Source organism: Pleurodeles waltl, chromosome 1_2 (assembly GCF_031143425.1).
Source record: "Pleurodeles waltl isolate 20211129_DDA chromosome 1_2, aPleWal1.hap1.20221129, whole genome shotgun sequence".
Lineage (NCBI taxonomy): Eukaryota > Metazoa > Chordata > Amphibia > Caudata > Salamandridae > Pleurodeles > Pleurodeles waltl.
In genome coordinates, this window is record NC_090437.1 from 710,089,156 (window position 1) to 710,115,744 (window position 26,589).

Here is a 26,589-nt window from a genome sequence, read left to right on the forward strand (position 1 = left end):
ACCCTTCATAGGCGGTAACGCCAGTCTATGAAGATAGGGAGGGTTCTCCTGGGGTTGGGGGGAGGGTGGCGACGGGGGGCACTGGGTGGAGAGTAGTAAAGGGAAAAAGGAAAAAAAGGTCCTGGGTGTTGTTGTGTATAGATAGGAAGGTAGGGAAACACAAGATCTAACAGGGGTGGTGCGCCCCCTTGAGGGAGGATGTCGAAAATTGATTTGAAGCTCCTGTCCTGGAATGTTAATGGCCTCCGGGTGAGGAGCAGACAAAGGAGGATGATGCAATATTTGAAGGACGCTCAATTTGATGTGTTGATCCTGCAGGAAACCCACCTTTCCAAGGAAAAGTGTGTGGAAGTTTTTCGACAATGTAGATGGGTGCAGCGGGTAGCTAGTTCTAATTATGCTGGGGGCAATAAGGGGGTAGCCATTATAATAAAAAAACATGCTAATATATCCTTTGTTGAGGGTCCGGTGGATAAATCAGGGAGATGGGTGGTGGGGAGATTAACGGTGTATGATTTTGCGTTTATGCTAGTTGCTTACTATGATCCCAATCGGGATGAGATAGCCCCATTGAGAGAACTCTCATTTTTTCTGCTTTAGTATTGGGATCCCATTATATGGGTGGGGGACTTCAATGTAGTATTGAACTATGAGCTGGATAGGTCTTCACAGAGTAGGTCGAGGAATAACGAGAAAATGCATGCTCAGCTTCAATTGATGATGTCACAATTTGGGTTATATGATGTTTGGAGAGAAAAGAAGGGGCGTGAAAGAGGTTATACTTATAACAACAAAAAATACAGACATCAATCTAGAATTTATTATTTTCTAATAGATGAAAGTTTAAAAGAGGTGGTGGAAGAAGTTTCACATATTGGGGCTCATCTTTCGGATCATTCGGCTGTGAGTTTGAAGCTTAATTGGCTTGGCAACAAAAGAGAAAGAAGGTGGACTTTGGATAGAACGCTATTATTGGATGAAGAGGTGGTAGCAGAGCTACGGAGAGGGACTGAAGAATTTTTCTATCTTACCAAAGGATCAGCCTAGTTTGCGGTAGTGTGGGATGCTTTCAAAGCCTTTTTGAGGGGGAAGCTGATTAGAGCAGCTGCATATAGGAGGAAAAAGTACTATGAAGAATTAAGTAGGCTAGAAAATTTTATTCAGCAGGTTGAGCAGAGATTGGCAGCTGTGGACCTTGAGGAGGAAGAAGTTAATCAGTTATATAAACAAGATCAAGAGGCTCGATTGGATTTAGCAGCAGTTATAGATAATCGGATTAGAATGAGCTGTGAGGCCAATAGGGTGTCTCATTTTGAATATGGTGAGAATAGCGGTAAACTGCTGGCCTGGAAGATAAAAACCGGTATAGTTAGGAATCCGGTGATAGAAATTCAGGACTGAATTTTAGGGGAGGTTAGGAAGAGTAAGAAAGAGGTGGAAGACGCCTTTTAAAACTTTTTCAAGGAATTATATACTGAGGATTTAGAAGTCTCCGCAGAGTCAGTAAAGGGATGGATAGAGGGATTAGAATTGGTATCTTTAAGTGAGGAGGAGAACAAGGTGATTAACGAGCCAATTGATATGGTAGAACTTGAGCAAGCGATAAAATCAGGTAAATTAGGCAAGGTGGCAGGACCAGATGGGCTGCCTGCTGAAGCCTATAGAGTATTGGGTAGTAGTATTAAGTTTTTTTTTTAGAGAACACCTTAACAATATCCTGGAGACTGATGGGAGAACCTCCCCCCCCTTGGAGGGAAGCTATTATTACAGTACTTTTAAAACCAGGAAGGGATCCCAGGAGTTGTGAATCATATCGTCCAATATCTCTCCTAAATTGTGATTATAAGATTTTCGCAAATCTTTTGGCAGACAGATTAGGTGTTTTGGGGAAGCTTATACATATTGATCAGAAAGGGTTTTTGAAAGGAAGACATATGCAGGATTTGACACATGGGTCGGTAGCTTCGTTGATTTGGCCACCACATGTCACTCCCCTTTAGCAGTTGTGATGGTTGATGCAACCAAAGCTTTTGATAGAGTTAACTGGAATTATTTAAATATGGTATGTGAGGGTTATAATCTTGGGGGGCATTTCATTAGGACATTACAAAAAATTTACCAGGACCCATGTGCAAGAATTTTGGTTAATGGCGATCTCACTTACTCGTTCAAGATAGAAAGAGGTATGCGGCAGGGGTGTCCATTATCCCCGCTACTGTTTGATTTGTATATTGAGCCACTTGCTACTAGAATTAGGAATGATAAGCGAATTCCCCCCTTTGTGTGTGGAAATCTTTCTATGAAGGTGTCTTTGTACGAAGATGACCTGATGATTTATACTTCTAATCTAACTCAGACTAATTTGGTATTGCAAGAACTGATGAGAGATTTTGGGAGTATCTCGGGTTATGTAGTTAATAATCAAAAGACGGAGGCGATGGCTTGGAATATGGAGATAGGTAGCCCTGTAATTAAGAAGGAGGAGGTTAAATATGTAGGGATTACTACAACACAGGATATAAATAAATTGGCAGAAACAAACTTTAGGAAGGTAATGAGGGATGTAAATATCCTACTGAAGAGATGGCTAAATCTCCCCCTAACTATTATTGGTCGGGTTAATTTAATTAAGATGGTGATTGTCCCCAAGTTTACATTTATCTTTAATTCAATACCATTAATTTTTAGCAAGGACTCTTTAAGGAAACTTCAAGGAAAAATCAGCAGTTTCATTTGGGCATCTCAAGGCGTACGTATTTCCTGAAAAAAACTGAGAAGGAGGAAAGAAAAAGGAGGGTTGGCCATGCCAGATATGTAGTATTATGCGTGGGCCTTCTTCCTGAAGAATGAGAGGGAGACCTTTAATCACCCACGTCGGTCTGAGCTGAGGCAGGCTCTGATTGCAATGGCAGAGGATAATGAGTTACAGACAAGCTTTATGTATAAGTTTGGAGACCCTAAATACTTTAAGAAAGTCAGATTTAAGGTGTTACAAAATCTAGTGAGACTGTGGTATGCGGTCAGGAGGGCCACACAATTGTCACATTTTAGCAAAAAGGCCCCCTATTTGGGACTCCCCAGGGTCACCGGAATGGACTAAGGATGCATTGGCAATACCTCTGAAGGCAGCATGGTTTTTGTACTGGGGAAAAATTTGCTATAATGGCGAGGTTAGATCATTTGAAAACCTGAATGGGGAGGTAGGGGGTAACCTGTCTAAATTCAAGTACCTTCAGATTATCAGCTGGGCGAGGGATTTAAAAGTGGAGCTGGGAGGCACAAATGAGTTGGAAGATCAGTAGCATTTGGAAATTCCGCTGAAGAAGGAGGCGGCCAGATGGTACTGGCTAATTATGGATGTCGTGGACGGCGACTTCACCCTACCAGAGGAGATATGGGAAGAGTGCTTGCCGGAGTGCCAGCATAAAGACTTATGGCAAGTATCCACTACACTTTTATATAATACTGTCAAACCTGCTGCGTTAAGGAGGAATCATCTGTTCTCAATTCACAGAGTTTTCTAGACACCAACAAAGCTTTCTAGAATGGATCAAAGTAAAACGGTCAGATGCATAAAGTGTGGCACCCTGACGGCAGATGACATTCATGTGTTCCTGGAATGCCCCAAGCTCAACAAGTTCTGGGCAGAGGTTGGTGATGCTATTAGTGAAATACTCTCTATAAGACTCAAGGTAAGCACCTTGCTTGTGATTTTTAGATGTATGACAGGTCCTCACCTGATAAGCAGGGATAGCTCTAAACTGTTATTTTATATGATGCTTGTGGCAAGAAGAGAGATTTGTAAAAAATGGATTGATGTCTCATCTCCGACTTTTACAGATTGGAAAGATGCCGTAATGTATAACTTGAAGCTGGATACGAGTAAGAATAGTAAAAAAATAGATTCTGGAATCAACTGAAGCAATGGTGGGGTCTGGGAGAGGATGGAGGAGGACAGGGGAGTACATTTGGTCTGGTACGGTCCAATGGTTAAACATGCCTCTAATGTACCACCACCGGCTGTTATTGGTAAGTGGAGTGGGTATAGTGAGGCCATATCTCTGGGCAGGTAAGGTTTGGCATAGTTGGGCAGCGGTTAATCATAGTACACTCTGTATTAAATGACCTTCACGCCTTGTATCCTCTCGTGGTGAGAAAGGATGGTATGCAAATGAGGACTAAAAAAAAAAAAAGTCCAGTATCCCTACTCGGAAGAGACTTGCTGTGCAAAACAAGATGCTTGATTACTTGTTCAAATGATAGAATCGAGATTTAGACAAATAGTGATAATGAAGATGACCCAGCTCCCGAGACAGAGTGTGAAACTACAAATGAAGAATACCCACTGATTGAATTTTTTTCTCAGTGTTCACAGTGAAGGAGCTTCATCCTGGTTTACAGGGAATGGTTAAAGAGAAAGTGTGGGACCTGACAGGGAAAGCGATAGGTCTGATAAAGGGAGTTGAGCCAGTTAAAGTTTCTGTGAAGCCGAATACAGGTTTTTCTCAAATTCCCCAGTACCATATGCCACAAGATGTTCTTATGAAGGTTGCCCACAAAATTGCTGAATTTGCAAAACAAGGGATTCTGAAGGAAGTTTTGAGCAGCCCATGTAATTCACCGATAATGGGTCCAAAAAGGCCCTTTGGGAAAGTTCGAATTGTCCAGGTTTTGAGAAAAATAAATGACATTGTGATCAAATGTTGCCCTGTGGTACCCAATCCAGCTGTGATAATGTTTCAGATTCCGTTTGATGCGGAGTGGTTCACTGCCATTGATTTGTCAGAGCCTTCTTTTCTGTGCCTCTTCATGAGGACAGCCAATTTCTCTTTTGTTTCAAATTTTTGGACTGAGTTTACTGTTGGTGTTGAATTCCTCAAGGGTTTTCAGAATCACCTTCCGTATTCAATCAGATCTTGAAAAAGAATTTGGAGTTGTTGGAATTGCCTTTCCAATCGACCTTGGTACAGTACACTAATGACTTGATGATTGCGTCCAAAACAAGGGACAAGTGCAAGTATGATACGATTGCCTTGCTGAACCATTTAGGAAAGAATGGTCATAAAGTGTCTCTACTTAAATTGCAATACTGTCAGAAAGAAGTGAAATACTTGGATCACCAGATTGAGAAGGGGTCAAGAAAGATATCCAGAGAAAGGGTCACAACTATATTACAGGTGAATACCCCGACCACACAGAGACAGATGTCAGGATGTTTTAAGGATGGTAGGTAATTGTCTCCAATGGATTCCCAATTTTATAGTCATTTCAAGACCAGCGCAGAAGCTGACTCATAAAGCAGTTACTGATCACATAGTGTTAGACCAGGCTGGAATGAAAGCATTTACTGAATTGAGAGAGAGTCTGTGCAAAGCTCCGGCTTTGGGTATGCCTGACAACACAAAACCACAAGAAATCCCTCATGACACAAAAAAAACATGAAAATGGTCAGTAAAGGTGTTCCTAAATATGGAATCCCAAATTCACAAATCAATAAAGATCCCAAGCTACAAACATCATAAACATTTATACATAAACAAAACTTACTTGTATTCATTCAATCAAATATATATTCAGAAATTCAATCATAAGAAAAATAGTTCTTATTGCTCATCAATAAGTATTACTAATGACCCCAAGGAAGACAAATCAATCAAACAAAACCAAGATACTCAATCTCACTACTACATTCACACAAAGCCATAAAAAATACATCCAGGACAAAACTAATCAATAATAGCAAAGGCAATCCCCAACACCAATGAATTAATTACCACAAGAGGACCAATCAGTCTCGAGGATGAGGCTCATACAATATTATAATGAACAAATAAATCACATATTCTTTAGTCCTCAATGTGCCATATTTCATAGGAGGTCCTTTATGCTCACAATCTCATCACTTGTTCCAACAATACTTCGTGTATGTCCATCTCAATCTTTTATATATATCCTTCTTCACATCCTTATATACAAAGAAAAGGAGTAATACTCAAAGCGGTGTTGTTGTTCTGCATATCTGTGTCCAGTTGAATCCAATGCAATGTCCTAGATATGTGGACCGGTGCCGACATACGTTTCGGTGAACAATGACCCCTCTGCGTCACTCACCTTCCTCAGGGCACATGTTATAAATATTTAAAATAATAATCCTAGGGACATGCATGATAAAAAGCCTGACTACACTAAATCTTTCACCTTGTTTTGTCATGAGGGTGATGCATGTTCTTTGTCTGTCTTGACGCAGGTCCATGGAGATGTAACCTGCCCGGTAGCATATTTTTCAGCTACTTTGAACCCTTTTGCAGCAGCCTTACTAGGTTGTTTGCGTGGAGTTGCAGCGGTTGAATAGAACCTCTCACAGTGAGAAGGTATTGCGATGGGACATCCCTTAAAAATTATGGTCCCTCACTCCATTGAGATCCTACCCCTATGAAGACGAGAACTCAATACCAAACAAGTGCAAGGTTGACCAGAAATTAGACGAATATTCTAGGGTCACAAAGGGTGTCACTGAAAAGATGTACAGTGCTGAACCCGGCAACCTTACTCCCACATGAAAATGTTGAAACTGAGAAATTAGAAGAGATTGAGCATGATTGGCTTGAAGTAACTGATTTGTGCACAAAACCAAGGCCTGAAATTAGAGACAACTGATTGGAAGAAAATGACCAAATTATCTATGTTGATGGTTCTTGTCTAAGAGACAATACAGGGACACTGAGAGCAGGATATGCTGTGTGCACAATTACTGGTATCGTGGAAGCTTCTTGGCTTCGAGGAGTGTATTCTGCACAAGTAGTGGAACTGGCATCCCTTACTAGAGTGTGCCATGTTTCTGCCAAGCTAAAAGTTACCATCTATACAGATAGCCAGTATGGATTTGGAAAAGTCCATGATTTTGGCCAATTGTGGTCACAGAGAGGTTTCATGACCTCTTCTGGTTCACCTGTAAGAAATGTTGAAATAATTACGGAACTGTTGCATGCTATCTAAATGCCTGAAGAGTTTGCTGGTGTGAAATGCAGTGCACTCCTGAAATCACAAGATTTTGGCGGTGATTCTAACCGCGGCGGGCGGCGGTTGCCGCCCGCCATGCGGTTACCGCCAAATGACCACACCGCGGTCACAAGACCGCGGCGGCCATTCTGGCTTTCCCGCTGTGCTGGCGGGCGACTGCCAAAAGGCCGCCCGCCAGCACAGCGGGAAAGACCCAGCAACGATGAAGCCGGCTCCGAATGGAGCCGGCGGAGTTGCTGGAGTGCGACGGGTGCAGTAGCACCCGTCGCAAATTTCAGTGTCTGCTAGGCAGACACTGAAATTCTTTTTGGGGCCCTCTTACGGGGGCCCCTGCAGTGCCCATGCCATTGGCATGGGCACTGCAGGGGCCCACAGGGGCCCCGCGGCACCCCCTACCGCCATCCTGTTCCTGGCGGGAGACCCGCCAGGAACAGGATGGCGGTAGGGGGTGTCAGAATCCCCATGGCGGCGGAGCGCGCTCCGCCGCCATGGAGGATTCTGTAGGGCAGCGGAAAACTGGCGGGAGACCGCCGGTTTTCCTAGTCTGACCGCGGCCGAACCGCCGCGGTCAGAATGCCCTGCGGGGCACCGCCGGTCTGTCGGCGGTGCTCCCGCCGACCCTGGCCCCGGCGGTCTCAGACCGCCGGGGTCAGAATGACCCCCTTTGTATCTTTGGGAAATGGATATACGGATCAAGTCGCAAGGCTTTGGGCATTGAACTGCATATCAAAGATAAGTGGGACTGTTACCTGAAGATGAAACTTGTCTGAGTTTTGCACTGAAAGTAATAAATACATTGGAGGAATGGAAAACATTGCAGAATAATGCTGAATGCAAAATGAAATGTGTACAGTGACAAGATGAACTGTGGGTTTCAGTAGAGAGTCAATTGGCCTTGCCTAATAGTCTTTTGTCTCAAATGGCTAGGTATTATCATGGTCAAGCACATGTTAGAAGGGATGCCATGATTCGTATGTTCAAGCATGATTGGTTCAATTCAAAATTTAGACAGGTTGCTGAAGCAGTTTGCCATCGTTGGGTCATTTGCCAACAAATGAATGCGGGAAAAGTGACAGTGGTTAATTTGAGCCACATTGAGCACAACGCAGATGGATTTTATTGAGATGCCTGTGTGTGGAGGTTTGAGATATTTAGTCACTGAATTGAAGCATACCCTTCACGGAGAAATGACTGTCTCACATTAGTGAAACTACTGCTTAGGGAACTGATACCACGTTTTGGGTTTCTGATCTCTTTAGAATCAGATAGGGGAAGTCCCTTTAACAATGAAGTAATTAAATTACTGTGTGCAGCATTGAACATTGAGCAGAAGTTGCATTGTAGTTACCGCCCTGAAGCATCAGGACTAGTGGAACAGATGAATGGTACCTTGAAGTCAAGTGTTGCAAAGATGTGTGCGTCCACAAATCTTAAATGGCCCGACGCACTGCCTTTAGTTCTGAGGACAATGAGAAACACACGCGACAGGAAGGCAGGATTTTCATTGTGTGAGATCCTTATGGGCTGAGCCATGAGATTGCCAGCGGTGCCTGCAAATGCACTTGTCAACATTACAGATGATTTGGTGTTGGACTACTGCAAAGGTCTGGCTGATGTGGTTCGGTTTTTCTCTCAGCAGGAAGGTGGAAGCCACAACACTGCCACCGATTCCTGACCCCGGGCACAACCTGAGAACCAGTGGCTGGGTTGTGGTCCCGAAACATGGGAGGAAAACGTGTTTGGAGCCTCGTTGGAAGGGACCTTTCCAGGTAGTTCTGACAACTACCACAGCTATGAAGTGCGCTGGAGTTCCGAACTGGATCCACGCCAGCCACATGAAGAAAGTGGCATGTCCTTTGGACCATGAAGAAGCATTGTTGAGAATACCAACAATGAAAAAACAAGTCTCAGATCTGGAAGGAGAACAAAGAGGAACTGAGATTGGATCTGAGCCCATTGACAATGGTTCAGTCACTCCTTTCAGATGAAGGAGAAGACCTCCAGGAGGGTGATAGAGAGCCTATTTTAATTGAGGCAGCAGGACAGCCTAGTCAGAGGAAGGTTTTCCCAGAAGCAGACGATTTTGAGAGACAAACAGAGCAGTTACCAGACTCCGAGGGAGAAGGAGTTGAGGTGGATCACAGTAATTGTGATCTGACTCCTCCTGAACCAGTTGCAGGTATGTCAAGAGTAAACACCACAGAGCAAGGAGACGTTACAAGTTTGACACTGAAAATAGCATTGACCAAGGGTCCACTGAAATGAGATAAATGGCAGGAGTCACAAGCAAAGAGAAAGGAAGCAGTTGTTGAAACAACAATTGAGGAAGAAGTAGATACAACAAGGAGGGAAGATCTAAGTAAAGGAGAATTGAATGGTGATCGAAAGGTGAAAAGAAAGAAAATACCAAGTTGAAGATACTCAGGTCCTGATTGTGCATGTGCAACTACAAGTGAATGGCAGAAATAATTTTTGTCTTTTTGTTTTGATCGATACATCCCAGGTCAATATTTTGCCACTTGAAGAAAGCTGATGAACTGAACTGTTGAAACAATTTGTGAAAAGTGCCAAAAGAAAGTGACTGTTGAAAGTTACCGGAAAAGACTTTGAAATATGATTTGACAAGCTGCTAAACTGATTTTTGACAAAGGATCCTGGAAGTGAGACTGAAAGCTGTAAATAACTGCTGAAAGAAGAATTTTGTTTTGTTTTTGATTTTGCTGCATTTTTCTAAAGTTTCTCTTCTGCTCCCTGATTATTTACAGATCATGAGTAACTTTAGCAAGCAGGGTAGGAAAAATAGGTGCTGTAAATTCATAAGTATTGGTTTGGCAATTTTGTGTGTGTGGTATTGTTTGTGATATTGATTGTGGGTATGACTAAATTCTTGGTGAGAGCAAAGCCAACCATTCTTCCGCTTTTGAGACAACTACTGTATTAACAGCAATAGAGCAGTTTATATTGGATGAGAAGTATTTGCATGTAGGTAGTAATGCCCCAGGGGAACTTTCTTCTAATGTCTTCTGTCGCTCACTGAGTGAGTATGTTGTAACAATGGATGCGAAGAATTGTTATGTGTGTATGCAGATTCCTTCATCAGTCAAAGGAGTTACTGATCATAGCTTGCCTCTTACTTATGGGATAAGTTGTAGTCTGTTACTAGCACGATTCTATAACCAGGATTACATTCAGTATTTCTACTCCAGTTATGATCTCCTGTGTTTGTTTGTCCCTATCATTAGGTGTTTGAGTAGAGTAGCTAAGGTTAATGACATAGTATTAGTCAGAGGTTACTTCAAACCTACATTAACATTTGGCACAGCTTATCCTCACAAGAAAAATCTAACAAGCTTGCGTACACCTTTAGAAAAGAGCTTCTTAGATCATACAGATGACAGGAGAGAGGCGTTGAAGGAGAAGGGTTTAGAGAAAAGGACATACGCGAATGATTATGCTTGTAGTGCAATTAAAACACAAGGGGAATTAGCTTTAGATGAGCAACACGTAGGGAAGCTTTGTAAATTTAGGCCTAAATCATGCACTGACACTTTATTTGTGGGAACGAGTGAATGCAGACATGTATTTTTGTTTCAGAGCAAATTAACATTTATGTTGAATGGACAGGATCCAGCAATTCCTGGGATATCTTCATTTGCTTAATACCATCTTCCAAGAGGATGGTATGGGACATGTTATTTAGAGATAGTTTTTCCAATGATATTTCAACTAGATGATTTAATGAAATTTCCGAAGGTGACTGAGTTACATCACACTAGACAGAGGAGAGAGCCTCCTTCTGGTATTGCAGGAGATATATTTGGAGTAGTAATTCCCTCAGTAGGGGTTGTTCTGAATTTGATAAAGATTCAAAGGTTGTCTACTATTGTGGATAACATGCTGTCAAATTTTTCAGGAGCAATGCACCTGATAGATACTGAATTAGCTGCTGAAAGAGCTATGACTCTTCAAAATCGCCTTGCTTTAGACATTATTTTAGTGAAGGATGGAAGAGTTTTCAAAATGCTTAATTCTAGGCATTGCTGTGCCAGCAACATTGGGAGAGGATATTTATTGAAAATAATACAGGGAATATTAATTACTGTAGTTTGCCTAATTGGAACATGGGGAATATGTAAATCGTGTAAAAGGATTACATTGAAAAAGGCAAAGAATAATCAGAGGAGGGAAGAAGAGAAAAGTAAAAAATTGTTTAGGGAATGTACGAAAAGGGAGCAAAGATTTGACGGGGTTGAAATGACAGCATTTTAGCTGATGCAAAAATGTGTGAGTGATAGTTTAGTGTGATGACACAGTTAGTCATCAGAGGAGGGATTGTTAGAGCAGGAGTTTTAATAAAAATATTGATAAATATTCATGTATTCTGAGTAGTGGATTTGCATAGAAAATGTATTAATGTAGAGACAAATTAATGTACGCATTTGAAAATGTATCCATGTGAATGGCCATCAATGTTCACAAAGTGTACTTATTAATAGCTTTTCAAATATAAAATATTGAGCTTATGTTTGATTGATGCAGTAATCTGTCATATTGAAGGTTATGTATTATTTATTAGCTTTATTAATTGTAGGCCTTAACTTAGTGGAGGTATTGGCCTAGTTGCACAACCTCATGTCAAGCCGTATTTCTTAGGCGTTTAATAAAATGTCTGCTTAGAGAAGTAAATTGTGATTTTCCAGTGTGCTGTCCAAAGGTACTCGTAGCTAAAAGCCTTTCTCATGAGAACTGCTTTCTAGAAAATGTTGTTCTTGCGCCTACAACATTGTAAGTGTAGTGTATGTAAGATTGACTTTCTCAGGAGAGAACAATGACCATACTGACTGGAGTATAAGCTGCAACAATATTGTTACCTGACGAGCCGGATGATGAGAACAGGACAAGAGGAGACAATCATCGACATGTGAACTGTGTACTAGTAGAAACTGTAGTTTTGAAGTATTAGTTTTATTGGACAAAGTGTAAACATGTGATCCCTTGACCATAGGGACTTGGGAAGTAGTTTTAGGAAATCTAACTTAGCCGGACTGCACTGAGAAGAAGCTGCCATTGTGCTTTTGCCATTGCGCTTTCGCCATTCTCCCCATTCTTCTTGAGGGTTTAACTCTTGTCTTTCGAACTGCTGAAAGATTTTGCATTTTCTTAACATTTAATGCTGAATCCTGATGCCTTTCTGACTGAAGCAATGTCCTGATGATGAAGACTTTCACAGCTTGCTGATCCAAACTGAGGATAGGTACACTGACTATGAGATTGTTTGCTATGTCTATTTGCTTTTCTTTCTAGGTACCAACTGCACTATCTTCATAGAGCCATAGTTAGATATTTTTCCAAATTTGTGTTAATAAATTGTTTTGCATGTAGTCCAACATGCTAATACTAATCTGGTGTTAGTTAGGATGGATCCTCACTAATGAAAGTTCACAATAAGGAGTAACATTCAATGTGTTTTCTTTGCTGAATCTAAATGCATGTGATATCGTTTGAGCAATTGTTCTTGTCATTAATTGGCACTGTAACTTTAGAATGTGTAATGGCTCAAGGTATTATTAGGTTACACTTCATTCTCCACGTTGGACAGCCAGTGTTGTTCTTATATGTTTATCATTTGATACTGAGATTATCTTACTTGACATTAGCATTGTTAATATAGGGAAATAAATGTTGTAACTTTTACCTAAAGGTGTGGTGATTCATAACTGAAAGGTCATCGTGTGTGATAGTTACTGATTCCAATTGATTTCTAATGTTAATGATTATCATTGACTATTAATGTTACTGATTATTTATCTGCATGTACTGGAGATATGGTGGGAACGTCTTAATTGCGAGTCAAAACGTTAATCGACCTATTCGCGTCCCCTTGTAAGTTTACTTATTAAGGCCTGACGCACCAACAGAGTTGGTAGCACAGGATGGTTTATCTCCTTAAGAGCCCATCATACGGTCCAGAAAGAGAGGTAGCAGAGTACTTGGTCCTGGAGATTGTAAATGAGAAATAACAGGTGTTCCCAGAGATAGTAACAACTTGATGATTTGTCTCCTTAAGAGCTCTATCATATAGTTTAGAAAGAGTGATGGTAGTAGAAAAATAACAGGGAGTTCCCAGAGATGGTAGTAGCTTGAAGGTTGTGTCTGTTAAGAGTTTATTATCACCGAGATTTGGATTTATTTTTCAATGATACAAATTGAGGAGAAAATGTGCCCCTAAGTCCTGAAATGACTTTCCCAGAATCTTGGAGCCCGCCAATGGTTGTTTGAGGATGTTCTCGGCAATCTTGTGGGAGCGCAAATGAAGTCGGTTTTGCGCTTACACAGCTTATGCCTTCTTTCAATACCTTTGGTGCTTTTATACAGACACTCAATGATGCCCATAATGAGGCATTCTGGGTGTTGTAGTTGTTCAAGAAACTACAATATTTCATGAAGTTCCAAGCTGCTGATTAAAAACATAACTTTACATATTTACATATTTACAATGTCACTGCAATTCAAACTTCAAATAACAATGAATTATGTCCCATTCTGCATTATACACTATTACTAAAAACAAGGCAGCATAAGATTTCCTCTTGGTGGTGTAATCTAGCCAACTGTTCAAAATTAGTCATAAAAATTTTCACATGTTTGATAGTGGCATGTTAATATCCTGTGTTAATTGACTACCAACATTGCAGCAATGGGAGACATACGATTACATGATATTAATTTCATTGTACAACACAAATAACATCCCTTTATAGACATTGTTCCATATGTGTGGTAACTAAGACACAGAATAAAAACAAAATAAACGGTTTATTCTTAATTTGTTAATGAAATGCCCCCAGCAGGGGGAAGGTGACCAGCCAGGACGGCGATCAACTCTAACTGCCGGGAATACAAATGATGCATTCTAAGAATGAACATACAAAGTCAGAACAAAGGCAGCTAACGAGCACACGAGAGAAGGTTAGTAAATAGCATGAAATAACATATTAATAATGAACACTTAACCAATCAGTCAAATTACTACAATATGGCCCTCATTTCAACATTGGCAGTAAGTGGTGCTTACCGCCATGCTGACTTCCGCCAACATACCGTGACCACGGTAGTATACCGCTACCCGTATTATGACCCACTCATAGAAATCCGCCACTATACAGACGCACACACACAAGTCCGCCAGCCCAAAGGTCACTGATAAAATGGCGGCACCAAAACCCACACCATTACGCCAACAGAAATACGCCCACAGCATCATGACCCACGAATCTCCACGGCGGTCATTCAACTGCAGTAAACCATAGGCGGTACAGACTGCCGCGCTCAAAATACACACACACATAGAAAATCACACCACATTGGACAATTCAAACTACGCACACCTGACACACATACACACACCACACCCACACACCCACACCAATATAAAACACACACACACACTACCCACAACCCTTTACGACCCAAAGATTTTGGCAAGGGAGAGAGAGACAAGCCAGGAGCACCCACTGAATCCAAGCCACTAAACACCACCACCCATACACCATCCAGACACCTCACAGCACACACCCCAACACATCACCCCACACACCCTCACACATACCACTCACACTACACCCATGGCACCAAAAAGACACCCCAGGTTCTCAGAGGAAGAGCTAAGGGTCATGGCGGAGGAAATCATCCTGGTAGAGCCACAGCTATTCGGATAACAGGTGAAGCAGACATCTATTGCAAGGAAGATGGAGCTATGGTGGAGAGTCGTGGACACGGTCAACGCTGTGGGACAGCACCCAAAAACAAGGGATGACATCAGGAAGAGGTGGAACAACCTATGGGGGAAGGTACGTTCTGTGGTTTCAAGACACCAGATAGCAGTACAGAGGACTGGCGGTGGGCCCTCACCTCCTCCCCCACAACTAACAACATGGGAGGAGCAAGTCTTGGCGATCATGCATCCTGAGGGCCTGGCAGAAGTACCAGGAGGACTTGACTCTGGTAAGTCAAATCTATACTACTTTCACCCCCCACCTGCCTGCCATCACATACCCTCACCCCTACCCTTACCCCCACCACCCCACCACTTCCCACACACCCCACCATCACAACCCACCCATCCCAATAACAAGCCCTGCATGCAACACCAATGCAAGGACACCCATCACAGACCTGCATGGACACCCATCACCACAGAATGCACACTAGATACAATCACTTACCCAAACCAAGCACAACTCACACAAGCCAAAGCTGCCTTGTTAATAACAACCATAGAAGGAAACATACCCATGCACAAGATGGCACATGCAGAAACAATAACACTGCATTTACATCCCCACAGGACCCCCACTCAACGTCACCGGAGAGGAGGTGCCAGCCACATCCAGTCTCTCCCGAGGGGAGGCCCATAGTGATGACAGCAGCTCTGCATGCCATGACCACGATGACCAACCTGGCTCATCAGGGTCCTCTGGACAGTCGGTTACCCAGACACAGTCCAATCCCACCACGGAGCCTCCCCCCTCAGAAAACACCACCACAGCACCCACTCAGCAGGCCCTTCCTTCTGTCCCCAGGATACATCAATCAGCAGTGGGTCCACCACTACAGGGACCCTAGACAACCCCACAAACACAGGACGATCAGGGACCTGGGGTCAGTGGCAGTGGGCACACAGTTCAGGGGACAGGGGCACAGGACAACAGGGAAGCTGGGAGGACTGCTGTGTGACAGGGGGAGGACAGGCCCAGGGATCCGACTCTCCACGAGGCACTCACCAACATCCTGGGAGCATACCACCATTCCCAGGAGACCATGGGCCAGATACTAACCAAGTTGCAGAAGACCAAGCGGCTGCAGGAGGGACAGTACCTGGGGATCAGGGAGGACCTGAGGGACATCCACACCACCCTGGTCACCATTGAAGGGGTGCTGGCAGACATGGCCAACACCATGAGGAAGGCAGTGGCACAGCAACAGGCCCCTGACACTAGCCACACCGAAGAACAGCCCTCCACCTCCGCCGAAGCTAGTGGACAGGAGGCCCCACCACAGGAACAACAGGCCACCAGCACCCCACCCCCTGCAGAAGGAGAACCACCCCGCAAACGGTCCCTGCGATCCAGGCAGAAGCCAGAGAACATTGCCAAAACCCCCGACAGGAAATAAGACTCACCTGATTGTCACCCTTCTTTCCCACTCTGTCACCCTGTCCACCTTGAACTGCCATTGCTCCACTTCTTATGCCCCCTTGGAGAATGCACCTGTGATACAAATAGATTGGACTCTACCCTGGACTTTCCTCCATCAGCAACCCAGCCCATTGCATTACCTTCTCCACTTATTATCACCTAAATAAACACTCTTGGAACAAAATCAAATATGGAGTCTGTCATATGTAATAGTTTCACAAACTGTAAACCTTGCAATTCAAATGTACTGTAATATTTACATAGATATGACCTATAGTGGGCAGCAGTAAACACACCAGGAGCCAGAGTGGGGCACAGAGATCTGAAAATAGAGATGCCAAAGGATACAGTAAGTGGCCATAGAAATAGGGAAATGAGGCTGCCATGTTCAATGTGAAACACAAAACTGCAATGGAAGGTGAAGTTACAGTGTCTTACCTGTGTGTCACTGGAAGTACTGTTGAATTAGTGTAGTTCTGTCGTCCACATCTTCTTCCTCTGCCTCCTCTTTGTCACTGTCCACAGGCTCCACCGCTGCCACACTACCATCCCCAGGCTCATCCTCCTGCAGAAAAGGCACCTGGCGTCTCAAGGCCAGGTTGTGCAACATGCAACATGCAACAGTAATCTGGCACACCTTCTTGGGTGAGTAGTAAAGGGATCCACCTGTCAGATGGAGGCACTGGAACCTGGCCTTCAGGAGGCCAAAGGTTCTTTCAATGATCCTCCTTGTTCGCCCATGTGCCTCATGGTAATGTTCCTCTGCCCTTGTCCTGGGATTCCTCACTGGGGTCAGTAGCCATGAGAGGTTGGGGTAACCAGAGTCACCTGCAAATATCGAGGGATACCTGTTAGAGACCCCTGACCTCTTTTGGCCGGAGCTCGCTCCCCTGCGCCGAAAGCACTACCTTGCTGTAGCGCTCCTCCCCGACCCCCGCCCACGCGACTGATTGCGTGTTCGAGGCCCTCCTCCGCTTCCCTGGTGTCCAGTGTACGCTGGTAAGTCTTTACTATTCTGTGCACTGTGTCTCCTGTTTTTTCCACTGTTTCCCCTGTTTCCGCCGTTTTTCTGACCTCGTCTCCTTCCTTCTGTCCTCCGCTTCTAGTCTGTGTTTTGTATTACCTGTTTCCACTGTTTTCTGACCTTTTCTCCTTCCCTCTGTCCTCCGCTGCAAGTCTGTGTTTTGTATTACCTGTTTCCACTGTTTCCGCCGCTTTCTGACCTTCTCTGCTTCCCTCTGTCCCTCGCTGCTAGTCTGTGTTTTGTATTGCCTGTTTCCACTGTTTTTCCACGGTTCCTGACATCATCCACTTTCCCTCTGTTTTCTACTTCTCTCTACTAGCCTGTGCATTGTGTTTCGGTTTTTGTGCCTTTTTTCACTACTTTTTTCACGGTTTCTTTCCCTCACCGTTTCCTTCTTTTCTGGGCCATCTCGACCCTTGTGCGATCCCCCGGCTCCTGCCTACTCCCCGCCGCTGCATCCCTACGGCCCCGCCCCCCTCCCGCCCCCATTCGATCTCCTGCTCCCGCCCGCCTCCCAGCTGCCTCTCCCTCCCACCTCCCCCTCTTAATGGAGGACGCTGCGCGGCCCAGTTGAGAGACCCCTGACCTCTTTTGGCCGGAGCTCGCTCCCCTGCGCCGACAGCACCACCTTGCTGTAGCGCTCCTCCCCGACCCCCGCCCACAAGACCGATTGCGTGTTCGAGGCCCTCCTCCGCTTCCCTGGTGTCCAGTGTACGCAGGTAAGTCTTTACTATTCTGTGCACTGTGTCTCCTGTTTTTTCCACTGTTTCCACTGTTTCCGCCGTTTTTCTGACCTCGTCTCCTTCCTTCTGTCCTCCGCTTCTAGTCTGTGTTTTGTATTACCTGTTTCCACTCTTTTCTGACCTTTTCTCCTTCCCTCTGTCCTCCGCGGTGAGTCTATGTTTTGCATTACCTGTTTCCAATGTTTCCGCCGCTTTTCTGACCTTCTCTCCTTCCCTCTGTTCTCCGCTGCGAGTCTGTGTTTTGTATTGCCTGTTTCCACTGTTTTTCCATGGTTCCTGACCTCATCCACTTTCCCTCTGTTTTTTACTTCTCTCCACTAGCCTGTGCATTGTGTTTCGGTTTTTGTGCCTTTTTTAACTACTTTTTTCACGGTTTCTTTCCCTCACCGTTTCCTTCTTTTCTGGGCCATCTCGACCCTTATGTGTTCCCCCGGCTCCTGCCTATTCCCTGCGGTTGCGTCCCTACGGCCCGCCCCCCTCCCACCCCCATTCGCTCTCCCGCTCCTGCCCGCCTCCCGCCTCCCAGCTGCCCCTCCCTCCCACCTCCCCCTCTTAGTGGCGGTCGCTGTGGCCCTACCAGCCAAAACCCCCCCAGAATACACTACCACCCCCACTCCCTCCTCTCCCTCAACCCCAGAGCTCGCCCCAACTGCATACTAACCAGCCCCACACACACACAAGGCCCCTTCTCCTGCCACACCTGCCTATTCTCCTGCTCTGCCCCCCACAAACCCCACACCGACACCAAACACACAGCCCCCACACAACTACATCTGCACCCACAAACAAGCCCCACAACCAGCACACGCCCCACGCCAATGCCACCTCTACCCACAGCAACACCACAAACACCCCCGCATACGCTATCTCACATCACAACAACCACACCACCCGCAACCATCTCAGCTGTCTGCTACTAAACACCCGGTCCCTACATAAACATGCCATAGAACTCTGGGACCTCATCACATCACACTCACCCGACATCGTCTTCCTCACAGAAACATGGACAAACCTCACATCCAAGCCAGACATAGCCACAGCCACACCGGAGGGCTACAAACTCCAACGCAAAGACCACCTTAACAACCTGAAGGCGGCATCGCCATCCTTCGCCGAGACAACATCAAGGTCACCACCAACACCCATGACACCCTCAACAACGCAGAACACATGCACTTCCTCATCCACATCAACAACACCACCATCCTCAGAGGCACACTCATATACAGACAACCTGGACCATGCCCCACCTTCTGCGACACCATCGCTGACACCATCAGCATGCACGCTCTCACCTCCACAGACTACATACTCCTCAGCGACTTCAACTTCCACCTGGAAAACCCCCAAGACCACAACTCCTCCTCCCTCCTGGACAACCTCACCAACCTGGGACTCAAACAACTGGTTACAGCCCCCACCCACTCGAAAGAGTAATCCATACACTTCTTCCATTAAGGAGATACACTTGGCCTTTATGATTAGGAGTCACACATAGTCATCTAGGTCCTGACGAAGCATCACTGGATCCGTATGGACCGCCAGGATGCGAAACATGTTGACCCATGAAAGGGCTGGTTTGGAAATTGTCCAACCTCCCTCCCATTTTTTCCTTTTGATATAGAGTGATTGACCATTATCTCTGTTTCACTCTCTTGACTAGACTTTTTTAACCTTGGTCCCTACCTTCCACCTGGTCTAATAAATCGTTTACCCGTTGGAGGTCATGAGAGCCAATTTTAACCACTTTATCTTTGATCTCCTTTTCTTCCTACTCATTCCTGGGGTCACGGCACCATCATTGAAAAAGATCTTCGGGAAAGAGCCCCCCCATTTGGGGAGGTGCCCGTCAGACATTGCAGTGCCGGTCTGACGAGGAGCTAAGCCGATGATGAAGCATGATATCCTTACGGATGTGTGAGGTTTCTTGCTCCTAAATTTTAGGACCCCCGCCATGTATTTCTTTCTCTCTATTTGGAACAGTGTATCTTATATTTTTGATATGTTCAATGATGGCCAAGCTAAGATGCACTCCAACCCCAATAACGTTAGTGGGCATCTACTACTGGGCAGGGCCCTGTGGGTTTCAGGTGTGCTGCTAATGGAGTTAGGTATTGTACCCCATGGGCTAGTGACTAGCATTGTAACTGGTAGTGCATGGCCTAGTGCATAGGGCTGTTCGCTGTGAGTTGTGTATGCCAACGGTAGTGTTGTTGCTGGCACTGACCAAGTGTATCCTCTGTCTCTCCCCCCTTTTTGTTTTGTCACCCTGTCCTTGTGTGTATTAGCATCATCTGATGGAAGAGCAGAGGCACCAGCGCCATAGGGAGCTGCATCCAACATGGGCCTGGAGGCCGAATCCACCGACGGTGAGAGCACCAGTGGGACAGAGGGCGAGGAGAGCACCACGACAGAGACAGCAGGGGACATTCCCTACACCGACACCTCCTCCGATGGCAGCTCCCTGGCGGTGGCGGATACCTCTGTGGCCACCCCAACTACAGGTACAGCCACCACCCCCGTACTAGCACTGCCCTTACAGCAGCCCCTCATCATGTTTCCCATGCCCGCTCACCCAGGAGGGTGGGCATCTCCTTTGCCCCAGGCACTTCAGGCCCTCCCCCAGTCAACACTGCTGCCCTCAGTGAGGAGGCTATTGACCTCCTAATATCCCTCTCTGTTGGGCAGTCAACCATACTGAATGCCATCCAGGGTGTCGTAGGGCATTTGCAACAAACAAATGCATACCTGGAGGGCATTCACTCTGGCGTGGCGGCCCAACAGAGAGCATTTCAGGCTCTGGCCAACTCACTGATGGCAGCCATTGTCCCTGTTTCCATCCTCCCCCCTCTAACTTCCTCTACCCAGTTCCAATCCCCTCAACCCCAGCCTATCCCAACCACACCTTCAGATGAGCAATCACCCAAATCAACACACAGAAATGGCTCAAGCAAACACAAGCACCACACTTCATCTCACAGGCACTCACACAAGCACCATCCCCATGCAGACACACCAACATCCACTGCCTCCACTGTGTCCCCCTCCTCCTCCTCGTCCACCTCCCTCCCAGTAGCATCTCCACTCACACCTGCATGCACTACATCCTCATCCACTACCTCCATCACCAGCACGCCTATCACTATACGCTCCTCACTGGCAGTCACCACCCCCACATCCATGCACACGTCCCCTGTGTCCTCTCCCATTGTGTCTGTGACCCCTCCTCCCAAAGTACACAAATGCAAGCACACAGACACCCAACAGTCATCCACCTCAGAACAGCATCCAGCCCATGCACCCAAACATAGCAGACAGACACCTCCTACAACCACTCCCTCTTCCTCCACACCCAAACCTTCACCCTCTTCCCTCCCCAGTGTCCCTAAAAAGCTTTTCCTCACCAACATTGACCTATTCCCTACCCCTCCCCGTCCTTCACCTCGGGCCAGGGTGGCCAGAACCCAGCCCAGCACCTCAGCCACCCAGTCCATGGCCACTGTGGTTTCTGCAGATACTGCAGGTGTGAGAGGCTCCAAGGAGGCACCCATCAGCCCAGCCAGTGTGCCAGCACCACCTGCCAAGGCCAAGAAGGGGCCGCCACCTACCAAGGGCAAGAAGGGGACACCAGCCAGCAAGGGGACGGAGGCACCACCAGCCAGCAAGGGCAAGAAAAATACAACAGCTGGCAGAAGCAAGGAGGCACCACCATCTGCCAAGGGCAGGAAGCGGCACACGCCACCAGCCATGCCACTTCAGCCATCTGAGGCTGCAGGCCTGCAGCCTACCACCACCACTGGCAGCACTGCCACCTCCACCACATCCAGCACTGCCACCTGCACCGCCGCCAGCACCACCACCTGCACCGCTGCCAGCATCACCACTGCCAGCAGCAGCAGCCCAATTGGGTGCCCTCCGAGGCTGCAGGTGAAGGCCTGGAGGCTACCACCACCACTGCTAGCACCGCCACCTGCACCGTGGCCAGCACCTCCACCTGCACTGCCTCCAGCACTGCCACCTGCACCGCAGCCAGCAGCACCACTGCCAGCATCAGCAGCCCCAGTGGGCAGCTGTCCGAGGCTGTAGGTGAAGGCCTGGAGGCTACCACCACTACTGCCAGCACCACCACCTGCAGCGCAACTGGCATCCACTGAGCAGCCGTCACCGCTGGCAAGTGGTGTGTAGTGGTGACTACATGGGCTGCAGTGCGTCCTGACCCCTGCAGCACCTGTCGGTGTGACACGCAGGTGAGAGACTGTGATCTTGCCCCATCCTGGATGAAGCACACTGGGCACAAGGCCCCCTCCAGAACCAGTGGAAGAAGCCATACACTCAGCCCCTCCTTGCCAGGATGAAGCACACTGGGCACAAGGAACTCTCCAGAACCAGTGGAAGAAGCCATCCACTCAGCCCCTCCTTGCCAGGATGAAGCGCTCTGGGCACAAGGTCCCCTCCAGAACCAGTGGAAGAAGCCATCCACTCAGCCCCTCCTTACCAGGATGAAGCACACTGGGCACAAGGCCCCATCCAGAACCAGTGGAAGAAGGCATCCACTTGAGAGACTGTGGCTTTGCACTCCCCAGGACCAAGCAGTGGGCAACCCACCCACTTGAGAGACTGTGGCCTTGCACTCCCCAGTACCAAGCAGTGGGCAAACCACCCACTTCAGAGACTGTGGCTTTGCACTCCCCAGGACCAAGCAGTGTGCAAACCACCCACTTAGAGACTGTGGCCTTGCACTCCCCAGGACCAAGCAACAGGCAACCCACCCACTTGAGAGACTATGGCTTTGCACTCCCCAAGACCAAGCAACAGGCAACCCACCCACTTGAGAGACTATGGCTTTGCACTCCCCAGGACCAAGCAGTGGGCATGGAGCCCCCTCCAGGCCAGTGGCGTTGTACCATCTTCGGGCTGAGGTGCCCCCCATTCCCCATCCCCCTGAGGTGCCTGTGTATTTTCGACCTGATGCCCCTGCAGTGTTCTCTCCATATTGATGCAGGAGTCAAGTGTGGCCTTGGCCTATGTGTTATGGCCCAGTGGGCCACGAACATTTTGGAGTGGCCATTGTCCCTCCTTTTGTATAGATTGTACATACTGGGGACGCGCTGCAAGTGACCAAGGGGCAGGAGCCCTTTAACTTTGAATATCTGAGAGCGCCCGCCTCGCGGAAACGCTCTAATTGGCTGGGAAGCCCTGGGAAGCCCTTCTTCTGCTGGGAAGCGCTGCCGCGGGACGTGCTGCAAGTGACCAAGGGGCAGGAGCCCTTTAACTTTGAATATCCTAGAGCGCCCGCCTCGCGGGAACGCTCTGATTGGCTGGGAAGCGCTCCCGCTGCTCGGGACGTGCGCGGGCGGCGCCCGGGCCAAGGGCAGGCCCGTCCTTCACCCGTCATCGCCAGGAAGAGGCTGGTCTGGGCCCCCCCTCTTTAATCCTCGGTTTGGCCTCCCTTGGAATAGTCCCTTTCAACTTTGGGGTCAAAAGCTAAAGGTTAAAGGACGGAAAGAAGCTTCATCTATACCGGGCAGATAAGGATTTCTCCCGTCTTGCCCAGCTTGATAGGGTGTGAAAGGCCCTGGGTCATCTCAAGAGACTTCAACAAGTGAGGTCGCTTCTTCATATATGACATTTGACTTTTCGAGTAAGTTGGGAAACTGTGAATATTAGTGTTGACTGCGACTCGTTGTTAAACTAGGGTAGTGCAGTGTAGTGGATTGGTTACCTAATTTAATTGACACCCCTGTTTTGTCTTACCATCCATATAGGAAATTTGACATCATACAAAATATGGCTAAAAGGAAACATTCAAAATTGAATCGTCCTTCAAACCTAAAAGATAATACATCTGTATTAAAATATATTTCAGGGGCGATGGGGATGATAAACAAATTGCTACTGTGGAATGGAAACTGTCGATGCCTAAAGAACAATCTTTTGAATTACCAGGAATTACTGAGTTGCATAATAATTCCCCACCTGGTGATCACGGGGATGTGTATACAGAAGTAAGGTACACTAATGGATGTATTAAAGATACCTCGAATCTAATTTACTCCTTGGACGAACTCTCTCCTGTAGCTAAACGACCAAGGAAACCGGAGGCGGGATTGGTAGATAAGATCCCAAAAAACTGCCAGAGAAAGATTTAATAACCACCCCATCCCAAAAAAATCAAAGAAACCATCTCGAAAGAAACCCTCAAGTAATATAGGAGATACGACTCGTTCTCTCCCTATAAATCTTCATGAATTAGTAAACACTTTGAAATCATCTATCGTAGCCACTTTGTGTTCCATGTTGGAGCGTTTAAAGGGGGTGGAGAGTAATCTTGAGGCAGGTTTAGGAATTATAAAGTCCTTACAACGTGAAGACATACATTATGTAAATAAGGATTCCAGTACACCATTGTTGACCCCTAATTACGAGAGTAACATTCAATTTGTCATGCAAAACAGGACAAATGACGCGCACTGCAATGTAAATCCCCTGAGAAAGCCACAACCTCTACCATTAGTATCAAATTCCAATCAATTACACCGGACCCCAACCCCTTTGATTAAAGCTCAAAATTTTCCAACAGACCCAAATGCTAGACTACTTAAGATAGCAAATAATATTCCGTCTAGGACGGTGACAACTCAGCCCCACTTAAATTCAGGGGGGAATCTATCCAGTAGGACAAGATCCTTGAATCCCGTATACTTGCCAAGGGACCTATTACATCTCCCTCCGGAGGCAACACCATATGTAGTGGTCTTGGCTAATGTTCCATCTATAGATGATCAACAGCGGGAATCATGGTCGGCTCTGAGAAACAAGGCCCGTAACTGGATAGGAGCACGCTTGGGTTCTGGAATGGTGGGGGCCCTCTTTGATGACATAAAAATGGTCAGAAGAGTTAAGTGGATAGGAAGTAGTAAGAAAGCACTGGAAGGAGACTGTGTGGTTCTTTCATTCAGATGGCCAGACCTAGTGGATAGAATTATTCATGAATTAGGAGCAAGGCAAGTCACATCCCAAGGAATCTCGCTATTTCCCCTAGGTTTCTTTTATCAAAGACCGGTGGGGTATAACCTTAACAAACCACATCTATTAAGAAGAACACCTTTAATTAGACCAGACCCTATCCCACTGTGTAATAGATTCCATCCTCTTACAACCTTAGAAAACATAGATTGACTCGATAAGAAGAAGAAAGTTCCTTCCAATGAATCGGTCCAGGAAACATATACACCGGGCCTGGTATAATCAAGGAAGATACATCCCACGTAATGGCACCTGTAAGAAAAACAACATGACGCACACAAACACGAGTAACGCCCCTATAAATATAATTCACTCAATAGATGGTGATGCACCCTTCGAATTCCAAATGACCAGTACTGTCAACCCCAACAGAAAGCGGAAATAACCTTACTTTTTTGGAATATTGCAGGTCTAACTAATAAGATCAGTAATGAGATCTGGGTGAACTTTATAGAAGCTTTCTCATGTATATGTCTACAAGAGACTTGGCTATTAAATCCTGTCCACATTAACAGCTATAAAACATTTCACACACCAGCCGCCCAGACCAGACATGGCAGGCCAAAAGGAGGACTGTGCACATACATTTCTAATAAGTTTTGCTTACAGAATTTAGAGATGCAAACCATGAGTTTGCACTACCAGATGATAGAGAGTAATTTGGATCATAAGACTTATCTAGTAATCATTAACTTTTATAATAATGCATCTCCAGGAGAATTTTCTAATATTCTACTGGCGATGGGAAATGATCTAAAAAAAATATGTGCAAATAACAATCGCGAGATTTTCATCATTTGGGGTGGTGATTTCTATGTCCATCCTTATAAAGAAATCTCGGATAAGGTATGTGGCTGGGATCCTGAAGGCGTCGGTTTAAGACTCCACTTCTCACATGACACTCAAGGAGACACAATGAACCTAATGGCTCAAACTTATAATTTGTCCTTTGTAAATCAATTACACTTGGATGAATCTCAGTTTAAACCAACTTACAATGGAAGGGGTGCGAATACTGTGATTGATTATGTCTTAATGTTAAACCATTTTGCACACTACCTCATGAATTATATTTTGCACGACATTGCAATTAGCGATCACTTTCCCCAGAGCCTGAACCTCTCACTAACCCCTTTTATAGCGGCTAAGGGCGATAGGGCCACATTCGTAGATGATATTGAATTAGTGCTGCGCAATGGATACATACTGAGATGATCTCAGACAGACCCAAAGTCTCTGCTGAAACAGTTAATATGTGATTGCAATCAAGCCTTTGCAGACTGTCTCAGTGAGAACTTAGACCCAGGAAGATGCTTAAGTGCTTTTACACAGATCACGCAAGCCATAAAAGAAACTCTTACTATTAGAAGAGGCAAGATGGGACAGAAAAGGGAAACTGGATGGTTTGACCACAATTGTACAAAAGCACATAAGAGATTACAAAAGGCTTTAAGTGCTCCAAAAAAATCCCTGACTGATATACGCAAGCGTAGACAGGAATATAAGATAGCCATGAAGAAAAGGAAATTGACCTTGAAAAGAACCTTGTGGGAAACTCTACATACAGCAACCTGTA